Source organism: Nyctereutes procyonoides, unplaced genomic scaffold (genome assembly GCF_905146905.1).
Source record: "Nyctereutes procyonoides isolate TBG_1078 unplaced genomic scaffold, NYPRO_anot_genome, whole genome shotgun sequence".
In the NCBI taxonomy this organism is placed as follows: domain Eukaryota; kingdom Metazoa; phylum Chordata; class Mammalia; order Carnivora; family Canidae; genus Nyctereutes; species Nyctereutes procyonoides.
This window is the reverse complement of record NW_026575051.1, coordinates 20,797,204-20,806,586: the sequence shown is the minus strand read 5'-3', so window position 1 is coordinate 20,806,586 and position 9,383 is coordinate 20,797,204. Positions and strand designations below refer to the sequence as shown.

The 9,383-nt window shown below is 40.0% G+C and overlaps 1 non-coding gene across 1 annotated transcript; it reads right to left on the bottom strand.

Annotated features, from left to right (window-relative positions):
* Nucleotides 1-7,661: 7,661 nt before the first annotated feature.
* On the bottom strand, nt 7,662-7,796 carry LOC129513202 (small nucleolar RNA SNORA44). Its single transcript, XR_008665183.1, has one exon. It is a non-coding gene; the product is annotated as a small nucleolar RNA SNORA44 (small nucleolar RNA).
* Nucleotides 7,797-9,383: the final 1,587 nt, after the last annotated feature.

The following is a 9,383-nucleotide window of genomic DNA, read 5'->3' as shown; positions in this document are numbered from 1 at the left end:
AACAACAAAAAACACTCCGAAGGCTTTCAGAAGTCCCCAAGCAGTTCCGATCAATTTATTTCTGAAGTATCTCTAAAACCATCTCTGCTCCCTTTCCAGCTATTCCCTTACTCAGATCTCCATTACACTGTAACCATCAACTACAAGCTTCTTCACTGTCACACTGTTTCTAGGTCTCCTCTCCACCTCAATCCCAGTGTGTCGTCCTCGATCCTATTAATCATTGAAGACAGATCCCATTTTGTCACATCTCTGAGAAACCCTCAGTGTCTCCCCCCACCCCTTATGTAACTGAACCAAACCCACAACACAGAGGCATCTGGCCCAAGAGCATTTCCTGTCTCACAGCCCATCACTCCTTCCCTCTCAGGCCAGCCCTCATCACCTATATCCCTCTCCTCCTGTCTTCTAAGTGTTAGAGAGTTGCCATCTTTCAGTTATGCCAAGGATTTTCACTTCAATGTGCCTTTGCTCACATAATGCACTCTGCCTCTAATGCCTTCCTCCCCACCTCTGGGCACTGTACACAGCCTCCAACGCCAGCTCAAGTACTCCCTCCATGAAACTGTCTCAGCTTTTCCAGGCAAAAGGAATTCTTCAGTCGGCTCCCAAAACGTATCTCTCTATTGCAAGTCTTTTTTTTTTTATTATTCATGAGAGACACAGAAAGAGAGAGAGAGAGAAAGGCAGGCAGAGACACAGGCAGAGGGAGAAGCAGGCTCCATGCAGGGATCCTGACGTGGGACTCGATCCCGGGTCTCCAGGATCAGGCCCTGGGCCAAAGGTGGTGCTAAACCGCTGAGCCACCTGGGCTGCCCCTCTCTATTGCAATTCTTAATGCTTCCCCCTTTATTTAGCACTAGAAACATGTCATTTGTTTAAATTGTCTCTTGCCAGATTATAAAATCCTGGAAGGTTAGAAATGGAGTTACACCTACCATGTGACACATGACGATCTATTGCCACAAAATGTTTACCATTTGCTCATAGGTCTCAATCTTTCCATTCAGATTGTAAATTTCCCAAAGAAATCATTTTGTCCCTTCTCTCTTTCACTTCAGCCCTTACTTATGTGATGAACCTAGGTTTCCTTTTATCTGGGAAAGGTAGATTAGGTCTAACATTTGGTAATTCTAAGAGCAAACAGTGGGAACCCAAGGAATACATCTTACTAACTTCATAAGGGCTGCTTAGGCAATATTTATACTTAGGACCTGAACAGTAATTACTCTTTTTAAGCAGAAAAGAGAAATAAGAGCAATGACGATCCTCCTGCCGTATGCTTGTGTTTATTGACAACCTACCAAGTGCCCAACGCTGATCTAGGCGCAGGTAGTTTAGCAGAAAAGAAAACCACACAAAGTCCCTGCCATCTGTGCCATCTCCAGTCCAGGTGGGGAAACAGACAATGAACAAGGACATATATGGCATGGCCAGGTGGCCGCAATGCTAGGAACCAAAAACACCTACCCACTACACATTAACAACAATATAAAGCTGGGTAAGGAGCCAGAGAGTGATTAAGGGCAATGATATTTGCAAATGGCAAACATGTAGGTAGCTCTCTCTAAGGGGATGCTAATCTGTGCGGGAAATGCTGCCAGGAGGTCCCCAAGCCCATCCTCACCCCAGTCTGAGGAACAAGTCACTGCAGGGTGGTTACAGCCCAGAGCTTTGCCAATAAATGGCACACGTGATTGTTTACATGATAAAGGAAAAGACCTTAAGAGATTACTGAAGAATCGGATGGGTAAACAAATTACAGTAGAGCCGTAAAGCAGAATGTTACAGAATGTTTTAGAGATTTCTTTAAATCTGGAAAAACAGACTCCGTAAAATGTGGCAAAATAAACTACACAAATGTATGCTCTCCTTCAAAATATAATTATGTATGTATGTCCACAGAAAGTACACTAGAAGGAACATCACAAAATATTAATAGCGGTTGTCTCTAGTTGATAGAATCGCAGGTTCTATTTTCTCCATTTTTTTCATATTTTTTTAATATTTTTAGGTTTCTACCTCAAACATGTCTCACTTATTTATTTTACATATTTACCTCAAACATGTCTCACTTATATATATTTTATAATATATTCCATTTTTTTCATACTTTTTTATATTTTTTGGTTTCTACCTCAAACATGTCTCATTTATATATTTTTTTACCTTATTGTGGTAAGAATATAGGAGATCTACCTTCTTGAATTTTTAAGTGTATGATATAATATTGTTAACTATAGATACAATGTTTCATTTCCCATTTAATTTTCATTTTCAAAATAGTATGTGTGGGGACGCCTGGGTGGCTCAGTGGTTGAGCGTCTGTCTTCAGCTCAGGGTGTGATCCCGGGGTCCTGGATCGAGTCCCGCATCGTGCTCCCCACAGGGAGTCTGCTTCTCCCTGTCCCTCTCTCTCTGTGTCTCTCATAAATAAATTTAAAAAATCTTTTTTAAAAAATTGTACATGTGTATTAAAAATACTTCAAGTAGAACAGATATGCATAAGGTAAAAAGTAAAAATCTCTGCTGTCCTAACCCACCCCCTGCAACTTCTCTCCTTAGAGTTTTCACACCCACTATCTGTTTTTCTGTGCTCTTAGGGAACTTTTACATGCAGGCAGAGGTATATATGGTATTATTCTCCATATCCCTGGAATCATGATGTATATACCATAATGTAATCTATTCTTTTTCATTTATTTAAACACACACACACACACACACACAAACACTTAAGTACATCCCTGTGTCAAAACATAAAAAGATACCTTGCCTCATTCTTTTTCAGCAACCTGGTACAATTCTCTTGTTTGTTCTCTTGTTCTATCATTTATCTCAGTGGATTGTTTCCAACTTTTTGCTATTGCAAGGAGGGTTGCAAACAGCTGCCTGCAGTTAACAGTTTCCTGGGCCAGTGACTGATTGAAGTTCAAGGCATCTGAAAAGACCAGCTCAGCACCTGCATGCTGCTCTGACTTCACTAAGGCTGAAAACCCTTGTACTGATGATGTCTTCGCAGTCTGGCTTTGCCAATGATTTCTAGGGTAACATGATTTCTCCGAGCCCTTCTGCGCTAGAGCCATTTCTTTTTAAAAAAAAAAATAAATTTATTTTTTATTGATGTTCAATTTGCCAACATACAGAATAACACCCAGTGCTCATCCCATCAAGTGCCCCCTCAGTGCCTGTCACCCATTCACCCCCACCCCCCGCCCTCCTCCCCTTCCACCACCCCTAGTTCGTTTCCCAGAGTTAGAAGTCTTTATGTTCTGTCTCCCTTTCTGATATTTCCCACACATTTCTTCTCCCTTCCCTTCTATTCCCTTTCACTATTATTTATATTCCCCAAATGAATGAGAACATATAATGTTTGTTCTTCTCCGATTGACTTATTTCACTCAGCATAATACCCTCCAGTTCCATCCACGTTGAAGCAAATGGTGGGTATTTGTCGTTTCTAATGGCTGAGTAATATTCCATTGTATACATAGACCACATGTTCTTTATCCATCATCTTTCGATGGACACTGAGGCTCCTTCCACAGTTTGGCTATTGTGGACATTGCTAGAGCCATTTCTGAGATTGGCCAGAGTGTCTGCTGTTGTCATGAGCAACGTGTACACATTTGTGCCATGTCCTCTTCCAGTTTGCACTGGGTACAATATTAGAGAACATCGATATTTGCTGTGTTATAACATCTTTCTTTGTCAGGATGTGAAGCACTTTTGAGCCAATGCTACTCAGAAAAACAAAATCTATTAAAACGAGACATTTTGAAGACATCAGCTTTTTTGTCTAAATTAACTATGGAGGTACGTAATGCTTACAATTGGAAATTGAGTGGACATGGGGGATGGATTTGGCAATGGCGGTAGATGACATTCTAGCCAGTTTCAGCTAAGCCAGATGATCCTCAAGGGAGTAACGTAAAAAGGGAGTCTCTTCTGAATTTTCAGATACCTAGCTGTAAAGACCTGCCTTGCTTAGAAAATTCCAGGCATCAGTTAAGCTCAGAAATAGTAATTCCCTGTTTCCAGCTGAACCTGATTGAGAACCAATCACAGTAACCACTTACCTATGGTTTCTAGAAACACACACAACTGACGTTCTAGGTCTGGCTCCACTGAAGTGGCCATGAGCGAAGTTTCAAAAAAGAAAACATACAGAGGAGGTGATAGGTGATTCCCTTAATTTCATACTCCCTGAATGTGCAAGTCTCCACACACAGCTATAGTCAATCATCAACCATGAAACTGTTGGGTTTATATAAATAGGACTGCAGAAATGGGATTGTGAGCATCTGACCAGATGATGGTAAATTCTCTGAAACTTGCTTTTAGAGCCTGCATTGTATGGGTATGTTTAATGGGATAGCCTCTGGTCAGGTCAAAGTCTTTTATGAAATTCATAGCTCTTGGCACAACTCATCCTGCAGAAAAATAATCAAATTATACATCAGGCTATTAAAATGAAACCTCATGCACTAGGATACTTTAATCAGAATTGGGAAAGTGGTGTGATTCCCCCTTCTTGGGCATTAGCCTTATTAATGAAATGTGGCCAAAGGTCCCATGCTGACCAGACACAAAGGTCCAGATGTCGAGTAAATGTGTAACAGAAGGGAAACAAAGACAACTCCAAAGGTGACCGGGTGCAAAGGATTGGTGATTTAAACTAAGAACACACAAAATTTGCAAAGCAAAATTAGAACGAAAAATATATATATTTTTCAAGCTAAGGTATATATGTATAAATTGTTTTTATAAACAAAAATGGTAAGAAGGAAATACAACATCAATAGTGAGTTATGATGGGTAGTTTGGGTCATTTTCTTCAAACTTTAGCATTCTGTAATTCAAATTTTCTTCAATGAGTCTATATTACTTCTATATACCAAAACACATACGAAAAATAGAATTTTTTAACTAAACAGATGTTCAACCCAAACAGCTTGAATCAGTGCATATTTAAAAGCAAAAATAAATAAAATTTTTAAAATTAAAAAATAAACAAAAGCAGATTTAAATTCAACACTCCCTGCTGTAGAGACCCTATTATGATTTTTAGCCAAAGCTAATTCCAGCATACTAACTGGGATGGGGCAGAGGCTTTGGCTGAGAGATTGTGGGAAGTCTGGTTTGGCTCCGATTTTCAATAACCTCTTACTCCTGAGACCAGGACAGGTGCTCCGGCTTGACAGTCCAATGCTGATCAAATTGAAATCAGTGACTCATCAGCTCTATTAAGAGGATACAGAATTACACCTTATGATCTCAGTCTGCAATTAATGAGCAACATGTCATTAGAAGCCAGCCCCATAATTATTAAATGAAGATGCTGAAAATAAAATAATTTATCATCTCCAACAAAGAAAAAGAGCCAATAGAACCATGGACAATACTCTTAATTCTTCTAACCCTAGGGATGTGAAAAAATATTCCCAGGCTGGAAGACAAGAAGCATCCTGTTATTTTGCAAAGAAAGCGATGTCAATTGCCAAAAAGAATGAGGAAAGAAAGAAAAGGTACATGGATTGAAGCATTCCTGGTCAGACACCTATGTATGTGGAAGGAAATAGACACCAGCCAGTTTGCCACACAACCTGGCTATCTTGGACCACTTACTAAAGAACTTAACCACTGACAATTTGGAAGAAAATGCATCTTTGTTTTTATCAAATAAACTCAGAAAAATAGTACTATTTTTTTAAAATCTGAGTTTCAAAAGAGATTTTTACCAGTGCTTACAATGTCCACTGCAGTGTTTTTCTTTTTTTAAAGATTTTTTATTTATTCGACAGCGTGCGCCTGAGCATAAGGTGAGGAGGGGAACCAGGGAGGGGCATAGGGAGAAACAGGCTTCCCATGGATCAGGGAGCCCTACACAGAGCTAGCTCATCCCAGGACCCTGAGATCATGACCTGAGCTAAAGGCAGACACCCAACCGACTCAGCCACCCAGGTGCCCCAATTGCAGTGTTTAAAAAGGCTGCCCTTATCAGCCAAGTTGCCTGGGGACTGACCAGCTCAAAGAAAACCTAAACTGTGGTGTATCAAAGTGTTCAAGAGCAGAAACAAGAGACTGCCTAAGTATATACATCATCTTCAGCCAGCAAGTGTTGGCTACAGTAAGTTGAAATCTCCCAAATCATCCTTGCCGGTCTTTTTCTTAGCTGTTTATAGGCATGGATTTTCACTCATGCATCTGTTGGGGAACGTCATCAAAAAGACATGATTGCAAAAGTAGTTAGAAAATACAACCTGAATTACATAAGGCCAGAATATTTTGTATATGATCACAGAAGAGCTCTGGAAAAATCTACTAGTCCCAAATAATGTAAAGCATTGAATTCCTCAAGGCTGAGCAGATAATGATTTTATCCCAATTAGCATGATTGCTAATTGACCTGTGAGCTAGCCCAGACACTCAGAGGTGTCCCCCCACCCCCATCCTTGGGATGTGGGTTCTGCTTGCCTTTCTTGCTCCCAGAGGCAACTACAGGGACATAGCCTTGAGATAGTGAGTGATGTGGTTATTGAGAACACTGACACTGTATACATTGTACCTGGTTAAACTTTATAAACTTTTAAGATTTGGCTGGTGGGTGGGAGCCACAACTATGAGGTATCATGACTGTTGTATTATTAGACCACTGATTTTTCTTTTCTGAAAATATATTTGAGCATCACAACTGGAAAAACTACAATTCTAAGGGAGTCAATCTCATGTATTCTCCAAAGATGGAAGCAGAAACTGAATTACCCTAATTTTTCCAAGTGGCCATTATTGGGTTTAGTATTTAAATTTTGTCAAGAAAATCATCTCATTTCATGCATTGTGACTTTTGTCCTTAGAGAAGCAGGGATGACTCCAAGTTCTCATAACCTCAATGTACCTCTCTAATTTAAAGCCATCTTGAGGGGCTCCAACCCCAATTTCTGGGTCAAGTTGAATTAACCCCAAGTTGGAGCCCTAGAAACTATTATTTGCAAAGATTACTGTTACCATTTAGAAATATGTATACTACCTAAATTTTCTTTAGAGAAAAACTATCCACCGAAAAAAAATTGCCTTGACAAAAACTATCCACCAAACAAATTGCCTTAGTCTGGTTCGACTAATCATTTTGGCTTTTTAAATGATGAGTGTTATGCAAGGTGGATCCTCGATAAGCCAACATTGCACTGTGGATACATATCTATGTTTACGAGCTTTTAGAACAAAGGGACTGTATAAGAAATGTTGCTTTGAAGGAATATTTGCAAAACATGCAAACTTCTGTATCTGTATTTGGAAAAAATAAAACAGGTTTTTGTTGCTAAAAAAATTTTTTTCCTCATCTTGCTGCAGGCTACGATAAGCCTAGTATACAAGTTCCCTTTGCTTATTAAAATTGCCATCTACCAACCTGGAATGGCCTGCATCTTCCTTCCATCTTTCCCTGCCCTCTGAGTACAGAGGCTGCTTTCAGATTTCACCAAGGAAACTCCAGGTGGATGGTAAACAGCATCTCATGCCATCCCCCTGGAAGGAATTCACTAAGATTTTCATAGTATAATCACTGCACTTGAGTCCACATTTATTAGATGTTTCTGAACTTAATTATTTCATTGGATATTTTTGGCATTTGCGGGGGAAAAAATGCCCCCACCCCCAGCAGTTCTAGGAAAGGTGCATGGCAGCTGCACGTAGGCTTTATGCTGACCTGTGCTGTCAAAGTGTCTTTGGGTTGCTCTCGCATGCAGTTGGAGATCCCATGGCCACAGCCGGCCAAGGCCCTTGGAAATATGCTGAAAAATGCTTTTTAATTAAAATATATATATATCTAACCATCACAGCTTGCCCCTAAAGGACCATAAGCTTTTTCTTCTTCAAGTCTTGATGGTTCCTATACCTCTCTTATGAAATACTGTATTTTACCTTTTATTGTTGTTTTTTATTTCTGTCATCAAGCTGAAAGCTATTTGAGGCAATATTTGTCTTACTCATCTTTGTTTTTTCTTGTCTTATTCATCTTTGTATGACTTCTAACACTTAGCAAGTGGTAGGAACTCTAGAAATATATATTGAGATGAATTAAATGTAATAATTTGGCATAAGCAGTACGACTGGTGCTGTCCTACTTAATTGGTACAAAATATCCAAAATTGCATTCATTATATCATTCACATCTAGCAATCAAAAGCCTGGTCATTGCTCTGTAATTTTTTTTTATTGCTCTGTATTTTTAATGGCTAATGTCACTAACATCTTCCCAGATACCTATCAGCCTCACCAATTCTCTCCATCAGCCATCTAGTTATATTGTTTCTACTTGTGCAGCTTCCCTTCCCTCTTCTCATTTCTTCTGTCATGCTATAGGTCTAGTATTTCATAGCAGGCTCTGTGGAAGACCCTCCTAATTTGTCTTGGTACTCTGTGGTGAACCCTCTCACCACTACCAGGGAAACCTTCCTTCTACAGATAATACTTTATTTTTCTTCCTCAAAAACGTCAAAACACTCTCAGTTACCCAAAACCTAAATGGCTTCTCCAAGGCTCTCTACTCTGATCTCAGCCTGGCCTAATTTCAAGCTAATCCATTCCACCAGCCCCACCCTCAAGCAGGCCCTTCACCATTCCAGGTCCTTGCCTAGACAGTTCCCTAAAATTTCAAATGAAGTTTAGGTTTATGTAGAGTCAAGTTTAACAGAAAGAGTAACAGGGAGGTACCTGAAACTTCTTCAGCTATTAGCAGTCATGCATTTCTTTAGCTGTAAGAGTACAGAAGAACTAAAGCTGGAAGCCAAGACTCTCAACACCTCTCCTCTGCTATATACCATGCAAGGATCAAACTCCTGGAGGGCAAAACAATGATTATACATTTTGACTCTGCAAGAGTAGGGATTTTTGTCTGTTCTGTTCCCTGATCTCCCAAGTTTCTTAGAATAGTGCCTATCACATAGTAGAAACTAAATAAATACCCATTAAGTGGGGGGAAACATCATGAAACATATTGTATGTGGGAGAAATTGGGGCCAAGATGCATTTAATGTGTGCCAGCTCTGTACCTGGCAGTGCATGAACCTTGGAGACAGCGACAGGCATTGGGAACCCATGTCCCACTCTTGAGGAGCTTAGAGTTCATGAAAGGAGACCAGCAAAGAGGGATTATTTGAAATAACTCAGATGGGGAATGTTAGGCCTCTTATTCCTCAAATGTCAAGGAAGAAATCAGCAAAATCTTCTATGGTCCCTGGCCCCTTCTTGTCTTAAACATGCTATTTATATTTCCCATATGAAAGCCCCTAGAGGCCTGGGCTGTTCCCTCTCATCTTGGTACTCTCTACAGTACCTGATGCAGTACTTTCCAATTACTTGTTGCTATTACCTGCTTTTGT